The 23,897-nt window shown below is 38.7% G+C and overlaps 1 protein-coding gene across 1 annotated transcript in view; it reads left to right on the forward strand.

Annotated features, from left to right (window-relative positions):
* Positions 1–9,198: 9,198 nt before the first annotated feature.
* The window catches only part of Prosap (prosap), a 253,358-nt gene continuing 238,659 nt past the window's right edge, over positions 9,199–23,897 (forward strand). The window contains exon 1 of the mRNA XM_069499234.1: positions 9,199–9,393. The gene's annotated coding sequence lies outside the window, so the exon portion shown is untranslated. The remainder of the gene's footprint in view (positions 9,394–23,897) is intronic.

Below are 23,897 nucleotides of genomic sequence, written 5' to 3' on the forward strand. Positions count from 1 at the left end.
AATATACTTACATACATTAAACATATACATAATATCCAATTATACTGAAATTGCTTTGTGCTAATCCTTTTCAATAAAATATATTGCGTGGATTTTCATTTATTAGGATTAATAAAAGCTCTATGTGGGTATTACCGTATTAGGTAAAAGTTCCGCCTCCCAACTAGGTAGGTACCTATAGTAGGTAGTAGGTACGTGACAGGTCGAGATGGGCAATCGGTGTGGGAACGCCCCGCACACCCACACAGACCCCGCGCAAACTAGGTGCCAGCGAACGTGGGTGACGTGCGGGTGTGCGAGGCGTCCCGCCCGCCTCATCCTACCCCGATTACCATCTCGACCTGTCGTGTATTAGGGATAAACCCTCTAGTATTTTCATGTACTACCTACTTAGTTTTTATTTTAAAATTATGTTTTGTGGTTTGTTCAGGTACAAAATATAACACAATCTTTCTCCCCAATATTTAGAAAAGCGGATGTCTATATGCATTCTGCATGCCAAATTTCAGCCCGATCCGCCCAGTAGTTTGAGCTGTGCGTTGATAGATCAGTCAGTCACCTTTTCCGTTTATGTTACGACGACCGCCTCGTATTCGGGAGGTCGGGGATTCGATCCTAGGCACGCACCTCTAACTTTTCGGAGTTATGTGCGTTTTAAGAAATTAAATATAACTCGCTTTAACGGTTAAGGAAAAACATCGTGAGGAAACCTGCATGCATGAGAGTTCCCGTAATGTTATGAAAGGTGTGTGAAGTCTGCCAATCCGCACTTGGCCAGCGTGGTGGATTGTAGTCAAACCTTTTTCATACTGAGAGGAGACCCGTGCTCTGTAGTGAGCTGTAGTGTATGCTCTGTGAGTGGCTATGAGTTAATCATCATCATGACCTACATAATAAATAGTTAAAGACATGGAGAGAGATAGAGTAAATGAGTTGGCCTGCTTCCATCATATAGACTTCGTTCCTACTACCACGTGTGATCGCAGTCAAAGGCAAAATTCAAATTCAAATTTCATCGGATAAAAAGTAGACAAGTATAACTTATATCCACCTTGTTGGATCTAGGTTACTAGAACATGAAAACAGCTATGAATTTTTCTCATTTCAATAAAGTGGGAGGTATTCAGTTCTTCATTGAATTTCAATCAAGTATTATCAGTGAAGCAATAGCGATTGCAAACGCACGGAATATTAATAACGACCGAGGAAATCGCCTTTCCTTTGTAAAGAAGACGCAAGCTGAATAACAGTTTTTTTCCCATCTCAATATAGTATTAAGATTTGCTTTGCATAACATTATAATATATTTTTTTACTAGCTGATGCGTGCGAGTTCGCTTGCGTGGATTTAGTTTCTAAAAATCCCGTCGGAACTCTTTGCTTTCTAGGACATAAGTAGCATATGTCCGTCTCCGCGATGCAGGCTATCTCTGAACCGAATTTCGTCAAAATCCGTTAAGCGGATGGACCGTTAAAAGCTAGAACACACAGACAGACACACTCTCGCCTTTATAAAGTACCCAAGGATATACAACGTTAGTTTTAGTATACGCAAAACCTGAAAGTAGTTTGTTCAGAACAGCATTCATTGCAATCATTTTTACTACGGGTTATTTTTTGACCAAAAAATACTTTTAAATCCTGCAATTTTGAACACCCAGTTGAATGACCGCCTGCACCAGCTGATTCGAGTCGTGCAAGCGGGAGCGCGCATGATCGACACCACCCGTCCCGTTCGCTCACAGCCGCTCGCTTGGGGTGACCATGTTTTTCGAGGACAACGACTCAACAAAACAACTATTTATATTGGATATTTATATTGGACTATTAACTAGTTATATTGGTATAACTTACCAATTTAGTAACGTAAATTTTCATTAAATATTTTTGAAATGTAGATTAACCCACCAAAGTTGATAAAATTTTGTAGACATCGCTCAAGACCCTGTTCTGTCTCTGATTTGTAAGATTTTCGTAAAATGATGTACAGTTTCAGTAAAAGAAGACTACTTATAAAGATATCGTGCGAAGCATGCATTGTCATTGACGACGATTAGGTAAGGTTAGGCAAGAAGGTTGACCTCAAACTGACCCTAATCTTCTTACTGGTGACCCTTAGTCCAGTTAGTAGTAAGAGTACGCATAATTATTAACCACTATTAACCCGATTGAGTACTTGACTGACTTTGTAGGACAATTAGCCGATTACTGAGTATGTAAATCTTATTAATAACTAGGTTTACCTATGGCATTGTTAGGTACTTTTCAGGTCAACTACATGTTTGTTAAGATAATAAAGATTATTTATTTTATTTTTATTTTTATTTTTTAAGTGTAAACACTTAACTTGTCGGTGATAAAAAACGGCTAAGTGCGAGTCGGACTCTCACACGAAGGATTCTGTACCATCGCACAAGAAATCCATACTAGTATTATAAATGCGAAAGTGTATCTGTCTGTCTGTCTGTCTACAGTAACGGTGTTCAACCGATTTTAAGAAATTTGGTACAGAGATAGCTTGCATCCCGGGGAAGGACATAGGCTACTTTTTATCCAGGAAAATTAAAGAGTTCCCACGGGGTTTTTAAAGATCTAAATCCACGCGGACAGAGTCGCGGGCATCATCTAGTAACACTTTATAATTTGTTTTGTGAGCGACAACAATTCACGACTTTCAGATTTTTCCCATATAGGTACTTGTGCTATTGCTACCAGCCATATTTCATGGTTCTAGGTCAACGTGATGTACCCTATGGTGTTGATTAATGGGTCTTGAAAGGCTCTATCATCTCGTCAAGTCACGTAAGCGATCAATATGATAAGTGGCTCATGCGAACAATGTCGTGTGACCGCAAAAATCCGCATTAAGTATCTGAAAGGGCTTCGATGTGACCTGCCTCTTTGACCCGGTTTCGCCTGTGGGTATCGTCTTAGCAACAATGCATGCCTAAATAGCTTATGTTTAGATACTTCTGAATTAGCACAAAAATTTGCAGGTAATGCTCGCTCCGCGTGAATTTTCAGTAGGTTTTTTCAGCGGGCTCCCAACACGTCTGCCCCATCCGCCGTCGGTTCTGCGACAGACATGACCTGCCCATTGCCACTTCAGTAGGTACGCTTAGTATAAGATTTTACGTCTCACCTACGTTGCTAGAATTCGAGAGTCGAAACACAATAACGGTAAAATGGACCTAAAAACCCTTGCATTAAAGTAAAAAAATCACTGACACTGATTTTAATTTCGCAACGTTTCCGCTTGGAGCGCTGACTGTAGATGTGTACACAAACTTGAGCTTTAAAACAAGGCGGTTAAGATCGAGTTTACTATAACGCGGAAGTGTTTCGACACTCGAATACTATCAACGTTGATGAGATATAAAATCTCGTACTCTCGTACAGCTTGCTAATCCTTGGAGCACTACACTTACGTTTTTTAATGTTATTTCAAAGGATTGGCATGACGCAAAATCTTCTAAATATAAAAGGAAAAGATGACTGACTGACTAACTGACTGACTGATCTATCAACGGACAACTCAAACTACTGGACGGATCAGGCTGAAATTTGGCATGCAGATAGCTATTATGACGTAGGCATCCGTTAAGAAAGGATTTTTGAAAATTCAACCCCTCAGGGGGTGAAATAGGGGTTTGAAATTTGTGTAGTCCACGCGGACGAAGTCGCGAGCATAAGCTTTCATATAGTTGTGTACCTAATAAAATCGAAAGTAATTTATAATCATAATAACGCCCACCCTGGCTTCGCACGGGTAGCTTATCTCAATTTTAGCAGGGATCTCTAATTTTTTTGAAAATAAGTTAAAGCCTATGTCACTCAGGAATAATGTAGCTTTTTACTCGTGAAAGAATTTTCAAAATCGGTTCAGTAGTTCCAGAGATTACTTCCTACAAACAAACTTCGGCGGTGTTCCATTAGATTACAACATGGGGTTATTCAAGGGGCGGACCAACAAATTGGTGGTACTGCAAATGTTCATGGGCGGCGGTAATCACTTAACATCAGGTGACCCGCCTGCTCGTTTGCTCGCCATTTTTTTTTTTTTTTTAAACTTGCACACTTTAAGTCTTTATAATATGATACCTACAGATAAACACTCTTCATAGAGCGAGCGTTTCCGCGGCACAAGTTGTTATGTCTGCAGCCCGGGGACTTCATCAGCCTTCATCTTGTTAGTTTCCGCTCCAGTGGGGACCCTCCCGGCATAGCGCCCGAATTCACTGTCGTATGTTTTACTTATACAGCCATATAATGTATTCTTTCGGCAATGTGCGGAATGGAGCGGAAGAAAATGTCATGTATTTTCATCCTACGGGAAAAGTGGGGAGTTTTTTGTGGGCTTCCCTTCAGACAGCACGTGGTCGGAACCCTCATATTATGAGAATGACTTGAGCATATGTCAGCGCTGAGATGACCTCTGAACGCGCTTGTCTTATAAATGGAAGGTCCCGGGTTTGATTCCCAGCATAGGAAGTTAGGACGAGTAAACTTAAAAATCATCATCATCTTCATCATTATCAACCGATAGACGTCCATTGCTGGGCATAGATCGCTTGTAGGGACTTTCCATACCATGGTCTTATGTCGTTTGGATCCAGCGGCTCTGTGCGACTCGTTTGGTGTCGTCTTCCAAAGCTGCGCTTTCCGGTGCGAGGTCGCCATTGAATACCCAACGTTCATTGTTTTCTATTATGTAGATACCTATATTCCATGATTCTTCCCTCTAAGATACTATCAACTCATGTTTTGAATATCAGTATTGATATATTCAAGTGCGGCGCTAGGCTTTGTGAGATTTGAATAAACGCCTCTCTTGCTCTGAGATCGCCCGCGAATAAATATAAGCCAATGCCGCTGATAGGATTTTCTTTGGCATTGGATATTCAGTATTCACAGAATAACCGTATTAAACTAGATAATGGCCGCGACTTGAGCCGAGTTGATATAATTTTTTTAATTCCCTGGAGAATTAATTTTCCGGGATAAAAAGCCTATGCTACGCGCCAGGTCTCTAGCCGTATCCGTGTAAAAAATCAGGTTAATCCGTTGATCCGTTGCGACATGATCGAAGCAAAATTAATCATCATCATGATCAAGTATGTATCAAGTATCAACACATCGTTGGCTCGGGTCTCATCTCAGAATGAGAACGGTTTAGGTCATAGTCCACTACGCTGGCCAAGTACGGGTCGACATACTTCACACACCATTGAGAACATTAAGGAGAACTCTCAGACATGCTGGTTTTTTCACGGTGTTTCTTTCACCAAGCGATATAATATAGCGAGTGATATTTAAACGCACATAACTCGGAAAAGTTAGAGGTGTGTGCCCGGCATTGAACCCCCGACCTCCCGTATAGGAGGCGGGGAGAAAATGGATTCTGAACCTCAAATCTGCTAGGTGCACTGTACTAGAGTAAACTAGCTGTAGATGCATTCAACGCGACGTCTGATTTATTGCAATCTGTGTAGCCGGAAAACCAGTAGCTACATAGTTATCAGAGCCTTCTTATCGGTAGCATCTTCACGCACATTGCCTATAGCTGTTATTACACTTGCTCGATATTCAGTTCGCGATCTCAATTATTCATAGTTTCGCGCTTTGGCTGGACGCGCAATGGTGCGAGTAATGATGGAAATGTAAAGGAAAGAAGTAGATAAGCTTTACGTAGATGCGAGCAGTGATAGAACGTCCACTTCCTTTTCGGGAGATCATCGGAAGTTCGACACCGATTTGTGTTTCCTACCAATTACAACCCGGATATCTTTAACACAAGATTGAAAAGGCATCTTTTAGGTAAACACGTGTCCCATCTTAGGCCACATCATCACTTTCCATCAGGTGTGATTTTGGTCAAACGTTTGTCAAAAAAAACAAGGATGCGCTCTGAATTATTCATGCGTTGAAGCCTCAGTCACAGCCTCAGTGATGTGATGACGGAAGTCAGATAAGGACACAGATTATGCGATCGGACAGACATGACAAGTTAAATCGTGGTAACGGGGTATTTAATTGGGAAAGATTTGTGATAAGATCATCGATATAACAAACACGATAGATGGAACAAAATTTTTCACGGTTTTGGAACCAAATAAATCAGCGCTGCCACCTCTTAGATACTAATGAACGACCCGTTTGAAATCCAGACGTCACTGAGGTTGCATTGGTGCTAAAGCACCAATGAGTCGGTGCCATTTTGTTTGTTCAATGGCCCTGTCCATACGAAGTAATATATAAGTCAATGCAGATCCATGATTTTGTGCCTAATGAGTTTTAAATCTGGGAAATAATATACAGTACCCAGTAGGAATTATTGTATTTGCATAGTCAATGGAATTTAAGTAAGTGCTTACTTCTATAGAAGAATCTCTTAACTATTCAAAAGCACTTTAGTAAAAAGTTTGTAAGTACTTAGTCGAATTAATAGGAATTTTCTTTGAAAGTGAAACAGTTTTGCAAGTGGCGATATTTTTAAGCACAAACTTCTTTATAAATGTCATGTACGAGTACATTCTGTATTCTATTCCCTTTGTATTCTATGGAAGAGGTAGATAAACCGCTGGCCTTTTGCCCCTTTTGTTTAAGTCGGCTCCGTTTCTGCACCATAAAAATGTACGTACAAATCGAATCGCGTTTTTAATTAAGTAAAAAGACTGAGACTTTCTACTACTATGCAGTATATCACAACATGGTTGTTTAATTAGATGTAGGTACCATTTTATTTTGTGTACGGAGGACTTTTCTGGGGCTCTATTTATAATTCCATGATCATTTATTTTACGGCAATGTACATAAATGATAGCCGCTTGCTTCAGCTCAAATTTTTCATTTTGATAAAAACAATAAAAACCGGGTCGGTCAGCATAATATTAGTATGGACATTAAACGAGGAGAAGGAGGAACGCAGCCAGCGTTCTGGGCACCTTGCCTTGTTACAGTGATTTAGATTTAGATGCTATTTTTGACTTGGAATTTTAAATTTATTTTATTTTAAAATTTTGGTTCGTGTTAAATAAATTTAAATTTATTCCAAAAAAAAACTTAACTTAACCTTAACTTAAATAAATACTTACTCTACCGTATTATACTCTACAGAAAAAAGTTGCTATTTCGAAATTAGGAATTTGTAATGTAAAAAGTTTGATACCTATGACTTGTATGTAGTTAAATTGCATGCACTTTTTGTCACTCGCTTACTTCGCGAGGGCTACAGAAAAATGGTTTTATGTGGTAAAGTGACATTACTTTAAAGAATCCTGGGTTTCACTATATAAAACATGGTAGGCCTATGTTAAATCTTTGTGTCGTAATTCAACAACAAACCTTAAGGTAAAGGATTAGGGATCACAATTAATGTTGTTTCAGGTTTAAAAAAAGGTTACTTCAAAAGGAGTGTCGTTAATTAACTTTTTAGGTGTCTTACAAAGAGCTTTAGAAAACCACGCCTCTTTATGTCCTACGGTGGCTAACGATTTTATAAACAGCGAGCAATTAGTGATAGATGGAACATCCACCACTAATTCGGAGGTCGGGGGTTCGATCCGTGTTCCACCTCTAACTTTTCGGAGTTACCTATCTACTTTTTCAGCAATTTAAATATCTTGCTTTAGCGGTGATAGGAAAACATAGAAGTAGAACAGAAACCTGCATGCTTGCGGGTGAGAGGAGGTTTGGTATATATTTTTTTTTCTTTCTTTTTTTTTTAAAGAATATTAGCCATTTTTTTTTAATGACTAATATTCCCCTTTCCTCTCCAATTAAGCGTCAAGCTTGTGCTAGGAGTAGGTACGACAATAGTGCAACGGGCGGGGTTTGAAGCGTCGACCTTTCGGTTTTCAGTCCACTCCTATACCGGTTGAGCTATTGAGGCTCAATATATGGATGGATATATGGATAATTCTTTCCCACGCTAGGATACTCCGGGCTGCATGCTAAAGTCAGAAATGAGGAGATTCATAGGAGAACCTGAGTAATTGGCATAGCTCAAACAGTCGCGAAGCTGAAATGGTTTTAAACGAGCCACAACACACTAATAGTTGAACGATATAATATTAAGGAGGTGGTTCAGGGCTTTGTTACGCAAAATTAAAAGAGGCGGCTTTAGAAGCTTTTCGTTTGATGACTTTCGTTTTCTTAAGTGATTCAGGAGTGAACGGACTTAGCGTCTATCGGCTGAGACGACTATGATAGATGAAGTTTAACTTAAGCACAGATATAAATTAACTTAGGTGAGATTATTTTTTCATTATTGGTGCCAAATGAAGTCAACGTCACATTGAATTTGGCAGACGTCATTCGAGAGCAAGTCAGCAATGTACTTTAAATGGGCCACAATATGCAGTGGGGAGTTTTGAAAGCTTGCCAAATGGCTTCTCCAACTGAGCAAAAATTCGCTTAACCTCCTGAGATATGAGCTTTTATGGATGTATTCTGAACTATCCTTTATCTTGTATTTTAATGAAAATATTATTAGACTAAGTTGCCTCATGAATTTTTAAATATTTAAGTAATTTTGGCATTGGTCTAGTCTATGCTGATTTCTTGCGGTAAAAAGTATCTCTATATCGTATAATATTACCTCATTGTTGTGGGTCATAACCTCTTTCTATTATGGTCCAATAGGATTAAACTGTTACCTACTGGTTATACTTACTTACCTACTATAAAAAATATAGGACATCCTGTTACTGCAATCCAAGCACAATGAGTGCGACAAAGCTTTCTAGCAGCTTTTGCAACGCTTTATCGATACAACTTTCTACGAGATTCATTCAGTTTAGTCGTAAATAAGATAAAAACAAATAAACACATTATTTTATTAGTATGGAAATGTCGATGAATATGTTTTTCGTCTCTTCAGTTACGTGCAAAGGAGATAAGTAATTGAATTAACTATTAAAAAAACCCTTTTATTCTTTAAAGGGAGGAAGCTCTTTTGCATTGTATTTATTTCAATTATAAATGTCGGAAACCGAATACATACAATTCGCACCCTTCGCGATTCTGTAAAAACTACAGACGTTTTTGCCTCTGCGGCAATCCGGGATCAGCCAATTTTGAACTGTATTTAATCTGGCTTTAGGGTTGTTTTTTGGTTTGGGGTGATCCGGTAGGGATGCTGCGTCGCCGTATGTATTATAAATTGGTTTAGAGAGGCGCGGGGGAGGCGGCCTCTCGCTCGATACCGGGCAGTCGTCTGTGGCTCGCGCGGAGGTTCGCGCCTCTCAAAAACTATCGGGATACGAAAAATAAACACCCCCTATACTGATGCAACGAAGTTTTCGAAGTTCAAGTGTTATGTAACATGCGTGTAGTGTCTATTTTGTTATCTGTGGTGATATTGGAGTGATACCGCTGGAACTTAACGTAGAGGGTGAGTACGGTTCTGTATGTAAATAGGAGATAAGGGTTGCGATGTCTAGTACAATAATATACCTACAGTATATCTACATACTAAATTAAGCTAATTTTAGTATAGTGTAACTTTGTGTATGCCAATATGTGGTCACGTGTAGTGTGTGTATGTCACAGGTAGAGTTCAAGACCGAAATGGGATTAGCTGAAAAATACAAGAAGTTTTCGTTTATTCATATACAGGGTGGGATTTTGGTGTTCGGTTAAGCGAAACTGAAAAACTATAAGATATTGAAAATCAATAGAGATATGAACGGAATGTTTGCATCGTTTTTAAAAATAAGAAAAACTACACATTTTCGGATTTCTCACATAATATTAGACACGTGTGATAAAGTTTTTTGCGTATTTTGATTTTTGACAGCCGTGTCCACCATGTTGGATTTTCCATGACGTCATTAGTCACACGGGACGAAGTCAATGACGCCAAAATAGGTGTAACGAGCAATTTCAGAGAAAAGATGGATCAAATAAACAAATAGATTAAAATCACAATCCTTATGACGTAGTTGTAATAGGTAGGTATACTTAGTCTCAGGTATCTACTTACAAGCCTTTTAGCTTTTTTATTCCTCAGTGCTTAAGACCAAAGTCTTCGAACAGTGCGTGTTGCCAGTGATGACATATGGATCCGATACATGGTCGCTAACTATGGGCCTCATAAGAAAGCTCAGAGTCACTCAGCGGGCGATGGAGAGAGTCATGCTTGGGGTTTCTCTACGTGATCAAATCAGAAATGAGGAGATCCGTAGGAGAACTAGAGTAACCGACATAGCTCAACGGGTTGCGAAGCTAAACTGGTAATGGGCAGGGCACATAGTTCGTACAACCGATAGACGTTGGGGTTCCAAGGTGCTGGAATGGCGACCTCGCACCGGAAGACGCAGCGTTGGACGGACGACATCAGACGAGTCGCAGGGAGCCGCTGGATCCAGGCGGCGCAAGACCGTGGCGTGTGGAAGTCCCAACAAGAGACCTATGTCCAGCAGTGGACGTCTATTGGTTGATGATGATGATGATGATGATGATGATGATGATGATGATGATGATGATGATGATGTCCACTATAAAAGGATTATCAGAAATTTCACTGAGAGCGCATACAATGCACACTACCTACTGCTTACTCTATTTATTTCTAGAGTAGATACAAGATACTGGTAGATGCATTTGACGATTCTTCAAAAGTACCTACCTACTTGTAAAAATATTTTAATATTGATTAGATTTTTTGAATTTGACTGACCTCTTATGTCGTCCACAATTATTATGTAGACCTCTTGCAACATTGTAGCGATTTTCATTATGCGACAACAACAATTTACATTAATAACGACGTAGAATATAGGTAGCTATGGTAGAACAAAACCTACACCTATTGCTCCGAGAGGAAGTTGGCTCTCAGAAGCTCGGTATATTCAACGCTTCAAAGTTATTGTTGTTGAAAAATCCATTCAAAGGTTTTTTCACTCTTATTGTTTAGCTACGGAAGTTGGTAAAGGATCGCTGTATAAAATTTTGCGTGTTAAAAATCCGGGTGGGTGGACCCCAGCCGTAGCCTAGTTATTTTTGCTATTATTTCAGCCTTGTTTTTGCCCAAACACGAAATTATGCACTTTGGAAGGAAACAATGAGAAATCGTTTGTTCTTTCTTCGGTTAAAATATTAAATTCAGGCGCAAAAATTTAAGTAAAATATTATATACTTGGTTTGATTGACCTAGATAAAAAGCTGAGTTTCCCATCTAAAATTTTACTAGTATAATTTAGTTTTACTTGAGTTTTTGCATGGATATATCTCCAGGTCTTTAATTATAATTAAAGACCTTTAATTATAATGAAAAGTATCTTATTATGCATTAATGATTCAATGATCCTCTGTCGGTTTCTAGGATGCAAGCTATCTTAGTGCAAAATTTCGTAGAGAATCTGTTCAGCGAGTAGCGACTAAGCCATAAAAAAACCGGCCAAGTGCGAGTCAGACTCGCACACTGAGGGTTCCGTACTACAATCGTATTTTATATCGTCATTTTGCACAATACATCAAAAACTATTGCGCCTAAAAATAAATCTGTTTTGGAAAGTACAAGTAAAGCCCTTTCATATGATACCCCACTTGGTATAGTAATCTTACTCTGAAAGTTGAAAATAGCAATATTTGTTCATGAACACATTTTAATTATTTTTTTGTGATGTATCCACAAATTCACGGTTTTTAGATTTTTCCCCTCATGTCTGCTATAAGACCTACCTTCCTGCCAAATTTCATGATTCTAGGTAAATGGGAAGTACCCTATAGGTTGCTTGACAGACAGACAGACAGACAACAAATTGATCCTATAAGGGTTCCGTTTTTCCTTTTGTGGTACGGAACCCTAAAATGTAACAAACAGACATTCTTTCGCACTTTAATGTGGATGGATTATGTGCACTTTAATGTAGACCGTTTTTGGTGAAAACAATGTTCAATAAACTTTTATATTCTACAACCTCCAAATGTCTCGTGAAAGAAATATAAAAAAATTCGGCGACCTTGCGTCCTGCGTCCCACAAAGGTCAATGCACGGTGGTATAGGGGTGGAATATATCTCCAACTACATACCTATATATACCTACATACTTGAATAATCTGTTTGATATCTTGCAAGGATTTATTTAGCTCTACATACCCATAAAAGGATACCTAAGATTTAAAATGCGATCAGTTTTTTACTACTCATTAGGTAGGTACAATGTTTTGTAACAAAGTTACTTACTATGACTATTTTTCAACTTTTTTTTAAATGACACTTGCACAGACGGACAGTCAAACAGACAGACAGGCAGATATGGGCTTGACGAAACCATAAGATAGGAGATCTCTCTCACTCGTTTATTAACTCGTTTATTATGCTTATCTACAGATACTTCGAAGTATCTGTAGATAAGTATAATAAACGAGTTAACAGTGACGCACTTGTCATAAGGAATTAATTAAAAACCTACAATGAACCAAAAGCTTAATCCGCTGAAACGTTTCAGCGGATTATAGCGAATTAAGCTTTTGGTTCATTGTATATCATTGACCTCCGCAAAGTAACGCCTGCTTCTCCTACAACAATTAAAAACATGTTGAATACTGTGTTTTCTGCTGCGTTTGCATTATAAGGCATTGTCATACGTCAGGCATAATTCGTTCAAAAGCATCGACATAGGAGGTAATAATCTTTATTACAACGAAGTAGTACATAAAAATTCTTTGTTCAAAAGTAACTTGCTTGACATTCCATCAAATCTCGAAAGTCAAAGAATTTACCCGATTTTCTGCCGCGTGAACGAAAATTCAACAGAACAAGTTATGAGATGGTTATAGTCACATACCACGACGGCCTGTAAAACATTCACACATCTCTATATATAAAAATGAATCGCTAAATGTGTTGCTGATCGCAAATCTCGAGAACAGCTGAACCGATTTCGCTAATTCTTTTCTTTTAATATTCCTTGAAGTACGATGGCTCTTACTGAGAGAAAAATTTAAAGTATTAAAAAAATTAAAGAATCGACTGCTAGGCGGTACGAAGTTCGCCAGGGTAGCTAGTGTTTAATATTTTTGGTGCTCACACTAACTAAACATGAGAATTCTGCACCATTTGTGTGACAAGTCAAAATGTTTAACGCACTCGTCGCGCTTGCGCCCTGCAACCCCAATGGTACATTCACCCCGGGACACGATTCGCAAGGTCGCAAAGATCCTGCTGAGACCTTAATAGAGAAAGAGCCAACACGTGCCAGACCTTCGTTACTTTATAAAAGCTGAAAGTTTCTTTGCGTAATGTCCCCAGCACATGGAGGAACGATCAGCGACTATGAAGTTTGGATCATGGTGGCTTTGTGAGATAACAGGTAATAAAAGTGTAAAAATCTTACGTCAAAGTATGAAGGCAATTTTTTATATTTTCTTTGGAATTCACACCATGCATTGCCAGACACTCAGTATGGTGGCAGCCCTCTGCCAGACACCATTAAAATTTAATAATTACAGCTTAAGGGTATCTGGCAGGGGGTTGCCACGAGTTGTAATAGAATAGAATAGAATAGAATAATCTTTATTCGAGGTATTATAAATGGTGTAGGCAATATCGTTCTGTACAGCAGTGCAACACCTCGAACAGGTAGGCCACTCAGCTTGTGTTGAGACGTCGGGCCCCTCAGATCAGATAGAGGTTTGTCCTCTATGGCGAATATCTGAACTATACCAGATGCCCCAACGCTGATTTAGTAACAAAGGTGTACATTTTTTAATATACTATATATATGTAGATTGTATATTTTTAATAGTACTAGATAGACCACCTAGAAGGGTGAGCTATAAAACAACTTTCTATTAAAGTTGCATAAATAAAAAAGGGGTAATAGCATAATGCCCTGTAATAGGTAATAGTTATAAGAGAAAAAGTATAAGACTGTGTCGCTTTATATAGAGTTACCCTGTTATTTGGTCGGCGAGTGACGCATCATTACAGATGATTGGTTAGTAGCGAATGTACGTGCATGATATTGATACGAGTATTATAGAGAGAGAGCCAGCGAGTGCCAGACCTTCGTTATTTTATAAAAGCTGAAAGTTTTTCTGCGAATTGTCCCCAGCACAGGAAGGAACGATCAGCTTCTATGAAGTTTGGATCATGGTGGCTTTATCTTCTTCGGAATAGCATTAGAAATCACGTCATGCATTGACAGACACTTAGGGTCGCGGCAACTCCCTACCAGACACTTCTAAACTTTAGGTGCCTGGCAGAAATAGAGTATAGAAATTTTCAGCATTTATGGAATAACGAAGGTCTGGCCCTCCTGGCCCTATTGTAATATGAAAAGGACAGACACAGTTTGACAGCACTAAATTTAATTTAGAGCTGTCAAACCTCGTAACTAAAAAAAAAAAAACTTTAGCTGCCAGTCGCGAGCCTATTGTTTAAATATTTTGTGGCTTGCACTAAAATTTTGAGTCTTTACATGCTGAAAATTCATGTTCCGTCCTTTTTATTATAAAGAAAAAGAAGTCTAAATTTCGTTTAGAGAATGACAACAGAATCGGCGCCAATGTCGTTGTTAAACTGAAAGCTATCGACAGATTAGAAATAGCATTATTATTAATAATTTCGGCCGTTAGAGCACCTAATCGATCTCCTAGAATCTAATTTCTTGGAGGGCGCCCGGTGCCGGGAGATGATTCGGTCGAGAAACGAGGTAAAAACGCTGAAAAAAGCTCATTATACGGTCGTTAGGTAGCTTTGCTGTGGGCTATATTAGCCGAAATATCTTTGAGGCTTTTATTATTTCTCTTTTTGCTTTAAGTGTTGTAGTCACGAGTCTCACGACTTCAAGGGCTTTGCTGAATCCACATTTTTAAAATCAATCAATCAATCAATCAGCCTGTTTGCGTCCACTGCTGGACATAGGCCTTCCCAAGAGCACGCCACCACACACGATGCTCCGCCTTCCTCATCCGCCCACTTCCCGCTATCTTCTTAAGGTCGTCTGTCCAGCGGGTTGGAGGTCGCCCCACACTGCGCTTGCTGATACGCGGTCTCCACTCCAGAACACGTCTGCCCCATCGGCCATCGGTTCTGCGGCAGACGTGGCCTGTCCACTGCCACTTCAGCTGGCTAATTCGTTGGGCTATGGCGGTCACTCTGGTTCTCCTACGGATTTCCTCGTTACGGATTTTGTCCCTTAGAGAGATACCCAACATAGCCCGCCCGCTGAGCGATTGTGAACTTGTGGACAAGGGCAACTGTCAGTATCCACGTTTCAGCGCCATACGTCATCACATTTTTAAAAACGACGATGCAATCTTAGATGGATTCGGGCTAACCTGGAAGAGGTTTGGCAGTATTTATTAAATAATATAAGGAATAATAAAATAATATAATATAATAAAAGGAAAAGGTGACTGACTGACTGACTGATCCATCAACGCACAGCTCAAACTAATGGACAGGTCGGGCTGAAATTTGGCATGCAGATAGCTATTATGACGTAGGCATCCGCTAAGAAAAGATTTTTGAAAATTCATTCCCTAGGGGGGTGAAATAGGGGCTTCAAATTTGTGTAGTCCGCGCGGACGAAGTTGCGAGCATAAGCTAGTTAAACCTAAAACTATTACAAATTCTTAGATTTATTTTGTTTGAAACGAAAACCAAAAAGTTTTTGTGCATTTTTCAGGATTCAGCACTTCTACTGACAACTTGGAGTACAGTGTTTAGTATGTGATCCCGTTGTTGTCTGTCGAATCCCAACACCTTTACTGTCTAAATATAAGTGGCTCGTTGGATGTTATCATATATTAGCAGGGATTTCGCGCGTTTATGGCGCTATAAAGAAAAGCGATAAAATAACGAGTGTGGCACTTTATGTGCCTTATCTGAATAGTTTACTGTTTAGATGCTGAGCCATTTGCTCTGTTATTGCTCGGGGGTGTTTTGTTCTAATTTCTTTAATATCACCATTATGGCTGAAAAATGTTTTCTCCGCACAAACCGATTCTTTTATTTATATGTTAGATAGGCACAGTAGGTACGTGATAGGTCGAGATGACAATCGTGGTATGTATGAGGCGTTACTAAGTGGGTGGCGGGTAATTTACTGCCTAACTAACCCGCCACCCTCTTTCGTTCGGGTGGAATTTCTATGAAAAACATTTTTTCAGTCGGGATCTACGTAATTGAGAAAACGTACCCTACATACAAAATCCAAGTAAGTAAAAAAATCCCAGTGTACGGCCGCACGGCGAAATACCTATCCAGTTATTTCATAAAAGCTGAAAATTTTCCTACGCATTGTTTACGCCTCGGTGTCCCCAACACACACACAGGTAAGAACGATCAGTGACAATGAAGCTTGGATCATCGTGGCTTTTATAAAATAACGAAGATCTGGCCCTCACGGGCTCTTAGTACATTACTACGGCTGTGCATTTTAGTCAACTGATGGCGAATGGCGATCATCACATTGAAGTTGTCAAACTACGCTACACTACGGCCTTCCAGCGTCTAGAACATACATTACTATTTACTACAGCGCGTCTGATTCTGCTGACTGCATCAACATGACCGAGTTGTTCAACATTGTCAGTTATAGCACTGTTATAGTTCGTATGTGGAGTATCGATCGTAATTCGTAATACATTGAGCCGCGAGTCATAACAGCGTAATAACATTTTCAATAATGGTACACTCAATCATATAAATGTGTGTGAAACAATATTGTACAAGACATGAAAATTTTATTTATTTGTTAACGTACCGTTTATAGGTATACATATACAACTGATAATCAAAGAGCATAGACAAAATAAAACCAAAGATTTAAGGCTACTTCACACTATAAAATGAACAAAATATCAATTTTCGGCACTTCACAACGTGTTTGGAGCAAAATAAAACAAATAAATTATTATATTTGTATTTTAAGTAGCATCGTTCGATATTTTTTGCTAAAAATAGTTTTAAGATTAATGGGGAAAATCAAAACACAGAATTTGTGCAGTTTTTCTTATCTTAAATGGCAACACTTACTATTCAACTCAAACGTCATTTTAGACGGCCATTTAGAGTGTTTAAATTTATTTGAAGCCGAAGAAGGAATGCGGCTTAGAGATGGAAAAACTAAAATTAAAGACTCTAGGTATAATTTAGTTTATGTTTAGGTTAGGGTGCAATGGAATCAGCCGCACTGTTTTTCTAGTATTGTCCCATAATCATTATCGTCGTCAACCGATAGACCTCCACTGCTGAATATATGGATTTCCAGACGCCACGGTGTTTCGCCGCCTGAACACGCCTGAATCCAGCGGCTCCTTGCGAATCACTTGATGTCGTTCGTCCGTCCACCTAGCGTCGTGCTTCTCCGATATAAATAATGAATTCTTTTATGCATCCCACTGTACATTAGTCCGATGAAATGTATCACGCAGAGCGCTGTACCCTTGCCAGGGGTCAGTCGCAAAAGGTTGCATCGTTATTGTTATCCCTCGCAGATACGCCATTATGGCAAGTGATTAATGAATTTCATAAATGGACTCTTTCATTACTCCCACCAAATTAATTTATACCCTATCGACATTGAGTAAAGTGCACTTTTGCTTGTACACGTATGATTGGAACATATGTTTTTAATAATAGACCTGTCTAGACTTATCTGCTATTATTATCGGCGAAAAGTATAAAAAGTAAATAGGAAATCTAATATTAATTAAACTGAGTGAAAGTAGAGAGGTTTTTTATTGAAAAAGTGGGTAGGTGCTTATATTTTATGAAGCATATTCTAAAGACCTTAATTTGAAAGGGTCTCTTAACTTAAGAAGTACTTAAGTTAAAGTAATGTATCGGAATCTGAACGATAAGGTTTTACGGGTTTTACCTTTTATTTGGAGTTTTCCAAAAATGATCAAACATTAGTCAATCTTAAAAACAGACAGACAGACAACAAAGTGATCCTATAAGGGTTCCGTTCTTCCTTTGAGGTACGGAGCCCTAAAAATTACTGGACCTTTGCAACGATATATTTTCATCTATCAAAATTTGACTGATAGATGCAATTCTGCAAGTGGAACATATTATCATATTTAATACCTATATACAAACAAAAATTCATCTACTAAGGGATTTAATATAATTATAGCAAGCCAGGCACACAATGAAGACGAAAGACGAAATGTATGGCGCTCTATGAATGGTAGAAATAATGTAGGTACATCGACCTTTAGAAGGAGATAGCGGATTTGTAGAGCATTGTCTCTGTTGAGACCGACAAAACGTCATAATTATAGGTATTACTGACTGAGACAACGCTCTACAAAACCGAAGTGTCCGTGAAAATACATATTAAGTATATAAAAATATGTATGACATAATATGTTATAAGCTACCATATATAAAACAAAAACGAACGTATTTTCACGGACTCGGATCGGATGAGTGCGTAACCGCCGTAACTGTACCTGTACCTACCTACTTCTTAAAACTCCTAAAGTAACTTATTTTTTCAACAAAGTTTATAATAAACTAAGCTTCTCGCTCATTATGTCTGAGAATCGATTAAAAGCTCATCAGGGTTTAGGACGCGACCCCACCGCGCCCTAATTAAGCTCGTTCCACACTGACACGGTGTCATTAGCGAAATTACTTCAATTATATTAAGAACTCAATATAATTAGGAGACGATCATGCTTTGAAATAACCGTGAAACCTCAATATTTCAAAAGAAACCTGAAGTAAGGTTTTCAAAAAACTCTAAACTTTCAAATATTTTATAGTACCGGATGATGCCAGCGACTTCGTCAGCGAGGATATAGATTTTATTGAAAATCCCGCAAGAACTTTTAAATTTTCCGATATAAAAAGTAAGTTACTTTTTATCCCGGAAAATCTAACTTGTAACTAGTTTCTAAGAAATAAGAATACTTACACAAGAATACTATATAAAAAACTAATGTGAAGGTGAAAACTAAGTTTGTATAAAACAATAAAATTGTAAAAACTTCTGATCGCAGAAGCGTCAACCGACCACCGCGACGATATCCAAAAGCAGCGGGAAAAAGGTGAATGCAACTCACCAAGAGCAAAAATATAATATACTAGCTTATGCTCGCGACTTCGTCCGCGTGGACTACACAAATTTCAAACCCCTATTTCACCCCCTTAGGGGTTGAATTTTCAAAAATCCTTTCTTAGCGGATGCCTACGTTATAATAGCTATCTGCTTGCCAAATTTCAGCCCGATCCGTCCAGTAGTTTGTGCTGTGCGTTGATAGATGAGTCAGTCAGTCAGTCAGTCGGTCAGTCAGTCACCTTTTCCTTTTATATATTTAGAAGTATGGCCTGCTAGAGGTTAGGTCTTAGTCCTGCAATAGGCTGTAGCCTGTCGGTAGATCACTCTGCAAACTCAACTCCCTCTAGTTTGAGAAGCCTAAACCTATTAGTACCTATTATAGAGAGACAGCCAGCGCGTGCCAGACCTTCGTTGTTTTATAAAAGCTGAAATTTTCTCTGCGTATTGTCCCCAACACTGGGAGGAACGCTTGTTTGGATATTGGTGGCTTTACAAAGTTTAATAAATTACGCTTAAGGATGTCTGGCGGGGGTTCCCACGACGCTATGTGTCTGGCAATGCATGACGCGATTTCTAATACCCCGAAGAAAATATAAAGAATTAGATTTTATACTTTGATGTAAGATTTTATACATATTTATTACCTGTTATCGCCCAAAGCCAACATGATCCAAACTAACGTTCCTCCCAGTGTTGGGGACAATACGCAGAGAAACTTTCAGCTTTTATAAAATAAGGAAGGTCTGGCACGCGCTGGCTCTTAGGCCATCATTTTCAAAGCATAATGCGTAATATGAAATTATTTTTTATTGCAACATCAACAAAACGAATTCAAATCTCGTATTACATTTAAATGCGTTGATGTGTCCAAGACCATTGCACTACGCGTTGACGTACATCAGGGATACCATTTTAATACATACATAGAAATTTAACCTTTATAATCTGACATGTAAGGTGTGTATTCGTATGATGGTAGTGTGTAGCTAGTTAATATGCAGGGAGTGATCAGGCTCCCGGGAGGCAAGGATGCGTTGATTGGTAGACGCATCGGTATGTGCAATGATATAACGATGTGACAGTATTATTATTATTGTTTAATTTCTGTTTTGATTGTGAAATAGTCCTTTTAGCCTCAATATATGCACTGTATCTATTGACTAGAAGCATGACAGACTAGTGGATAAGACATCCACCTTCGAGAGGTCGGGGGTACGATCCTGTACCCGTAGTACAAGATTTTACGTCTCATCAAACCAAACCAAATTCGAGAGTCGAAATACTTCCGCGTTACAGTGAACTGGATCTTAAACGCCTTGTTTTAAAGCTCAAGTTTGTCTACACTTCTACAGCCAGCGCTCCAAGCGGAAACATTGCGAAATTAAAATCAGTGGCATTGAATATTTGACTTCAATTCAAGACTGTTTAGGTCCATTTTACTGTAACGCGGAAGTATTTCGACTCTCGAATTTGGTTTCGTTTGGTGAGACGTAAAATCTTGTACTACGGGTACTGGCCTCTAACTTTTCGAAGTTATGAGCGTTTTAAGCAGTTGATATCACTTGCTTTAACGTTGAAGGAAAACATCATGAGGAGTTCAGAAGGAATACGATGCAGAAGGTAAAATGGCTAAGATTCAGAAAATAGTAGCCAATATGTCTTGGCATGTAACTTTTGTTGATGTCTACCACTATGGTAATATTTAACTACCTTTAGTTTTGAGTAAAATAATGCGTAAACATCAACCCTGTCATGAATCGGATGCGTGATAAGCTGTCCTGTCGGCTTCACGGAGGTGCATACTGATTGGCAGCTAGCTAGGTTGCATGGGAAAGATAGCCCTTTAGATGTTACGCATAGTGTATATTTTTTTATAATTTTTTTTTACAAAGAATATTAGCCATGTTAGATGACTAATATTCCCCTTTCCTCTCCAACTAAGCGTCAGGCTTGAGCTAGGAGTAGGTACGACAATAGTGCAACGGGCGGGGTTTGAACCGTCGACCTTTCGGTTTTCAGTCCACTCCTTTACCGGTTGAGCTATTGAGGCTCAAATTCAGGTATAGGTACCTATTGTTTAGAATATTATAATGGGCGGAAGAAGAAGGAAGTTCTGTAGCACCGTTTTTAGGGTTCCGTACCTCAAAAGGAAAAACGGAACCCTTATAGGATCACTTTGTTGTCATTAGGACTGTCTGTCTGTCAAGAAACCTATAGGTTACTTCCCGTTGACCTAGAATCATGAAATTTAACAGGTAGGTAGGTCTTATAGCACACGTAGGGGGAAAAATCCAAAAAACCGTGTGTTTGTGCGTGAATTCGTGAAAAGCAAGAAAAAAAGGAGAGAGAGCAACCAGAGGGTCAGCACGAAGTAATGTAATACGGTTCCGTGGTGATCTCGCAGAGGGGAGGTTCTTTTTAACCGACTTCCAAAAAAGGAAGAGGTTCTCAATTCGTCGGAATCTTTTTTTTTTTTTTTTTTTTATGTATGTTCCCCGATTACTCGAAGACGCCTGGACCGATTTTGAAAATTCTTTTTTGTTTGAAAGGGTATACTTCAAAGTTGGTCCCATTTCAATTTGGTGAAGATCTGATGAACATCTTCGAAGATAGATACTGGAACTCCTCAACGGATAAGAGTAAATTGCTCGCGATCAGTGTAATAGCTTAGTAAACAGTAGACTTTTAACCAGTCATAGCATAATTCCATGGGGCCACTAAAAATTGTGAAATAAAATTTTTTTACAAAAAAAATAAAAACCGACTTCGTTACACAAACACTAAAAATTGAAAAATAATTTAATTTATTACCGAATATATTATGTATACAAGAGTTAGTATAGTTCCATAATAATATTTTTGGGGTCGGTGCCAATGAGGTGCCATGGTGGAGTCCCATAAAAATATGAAGTCTAGACGATTCGCGCAGCTAAAGCTAATTGGCACCGGCACCAAAAAGTATTATTATGGAACTATATTAACTCTTGTATACATAATATATTCGGTAATAAATTCAATTATTTTTCTATTTTTAGTGTTTGTGTAACGAAGTCGGTTTTTATTTTTTTTGTAAAAAAAATTTATAGTCCGTGCGAGCCGGTCACACCCTGTCGACAGACAGAAGTCCGTTACATCAATTTTGCCTCCTCCTAGGAAATAAAAAAGCTTAAGTAAAACCTAACACAGATTAATAATACCTGTTTCCAGTAAATGAATCAAGTGCGAATAAAACCACGGACAAACAGTAGTTAACTATTCAGTGGCGGTTAGTTCTTCGGTGTCATTCCTTGAAACGGAAAGCGGAGCCCAGCGGGCGGTTGTTTTGATACACGAACACACAAACATGTAACAATAACGCAGTATTGCAGTAGCTCGGATGGCATGTTTACTTCACGAGCTATGCACGTATCAAGTCATATCACAGTGCATCATAATTTGTATTATGACACTTCTAAAGGTAAGCTCGCACTGCGTTTCATCACGCGATTTAAATGTACTTACATATAAATAGTTTTAAAATTTACTATGGTAAAATATTACGACATCTTTCAATAACCTACTTGGAACATTTAATAACTGAAACTGCTTTCTCTCAGGCGAAAAATGAAATTGGTTAACTACTTAACTTAGATAGTAAAAAATATATTATACAGGGTGTAACCAGAACGCTAGCAAAAACTAAGCGCTATTGTTATACTATCTAAACACAATCCAATACTAATAACTATTTGCCTCATTTTGTAGTTTTAGTGATTTAGTATTTTTCAAACCCGCAATGTATAGCGTGCAAAACTGGGGTCAATGCCCCAACTACGACGCGAAATTGACTCCGAGTGTCCTACTTACGCAACTTTCGTTGACCTCTAGCGTCAGTCAGACGTTTTATTTGCAATATATCTTTAACTTTTACAAAATATAAGATGTTTTTTGATTGTTTCGCGTTTTTTTGTGGTATCATATCAGTAATCTGTTTCACCTTCCATCGTTTTTGCTAACGTTCAGCCACCCAATTGTGTAAGAATAACCATTTCATGGCTATCGCAATCGTCAAGAATTCTGCCCTTTGATTGGCTGTGAAAAAATGTAAACAGCGAATCAACCAATCAAAGGGCAGAATTTCTTGACGATTGCGATAGCCATGAAATGGTTATTCTTACACAATTGGGGGGCTGGTTACCTGTATTTTTAAATTTCAAAAATGTCCATTCATATCTCTTCCACCCCACGTAACCCGTAGTCACGAAGCCCACGGGAAAACATAATAAAGTATTGATTCCATAAATCCACACTCCGTATCTATAGTAACAGCAGGGTAAACAACTACAATGCAATGTAGTGACCGAGCCACTGACTTGAAAAGTGCATCGGGGAAAAGTAAAATGTGGATTTTATCTGACACTTTTGTCTTGGATGCTTTTACGAATGCAGTTTTGTTTATGGACCTTGATAAAACTGGTGCTACCTCTGGAACTATTAATAACTAGTTCGCCACGAACTTAGTAAACCTTAGCCTCAATAGCTCAACTGGTAAAGGAGTGGACTGAAAACCGAAAGGTCGACGGTTCAAACCCCGCCAGTTGCACTACTGTCGTACCTACTCCTAGCACAAGCTTCACGCTGAGTTGGAGAGGAAAGGGGAATATTAGTCATTTAAAATGGCTAATATTCTTTAAAAAAAAAAACCATATATTATCTATTAAAAGTGTGCGCCTGAAAAAAGCATATTACACAATCGAAGATTATCTAAATGATAAAAGATCGTGGATTTGATCTGCAGCACGTTCCAGCAATGCGCGGGACTGCAATCACTTTTTTACACATGGCATAACATTGTATTTCAAATCTTTGAAAAGAGCAACCGCCGAGTTTC

This window comes from Maniola hyperantus, chromosome 6 (assembly GCF_902806685.2).
Source record: "Maniola hyperantus chromosome 6, iAphHyp1.2, whole genome shotgun sequence".
In the NCBI taxonomy this organism is placed as follows: domain Eukaryota; kingdom Metazoa; phylum Arthropoda; class Insecta; order Lepidoptera; family Nymphalidae; genus Maniola; species Maniola hyperantus.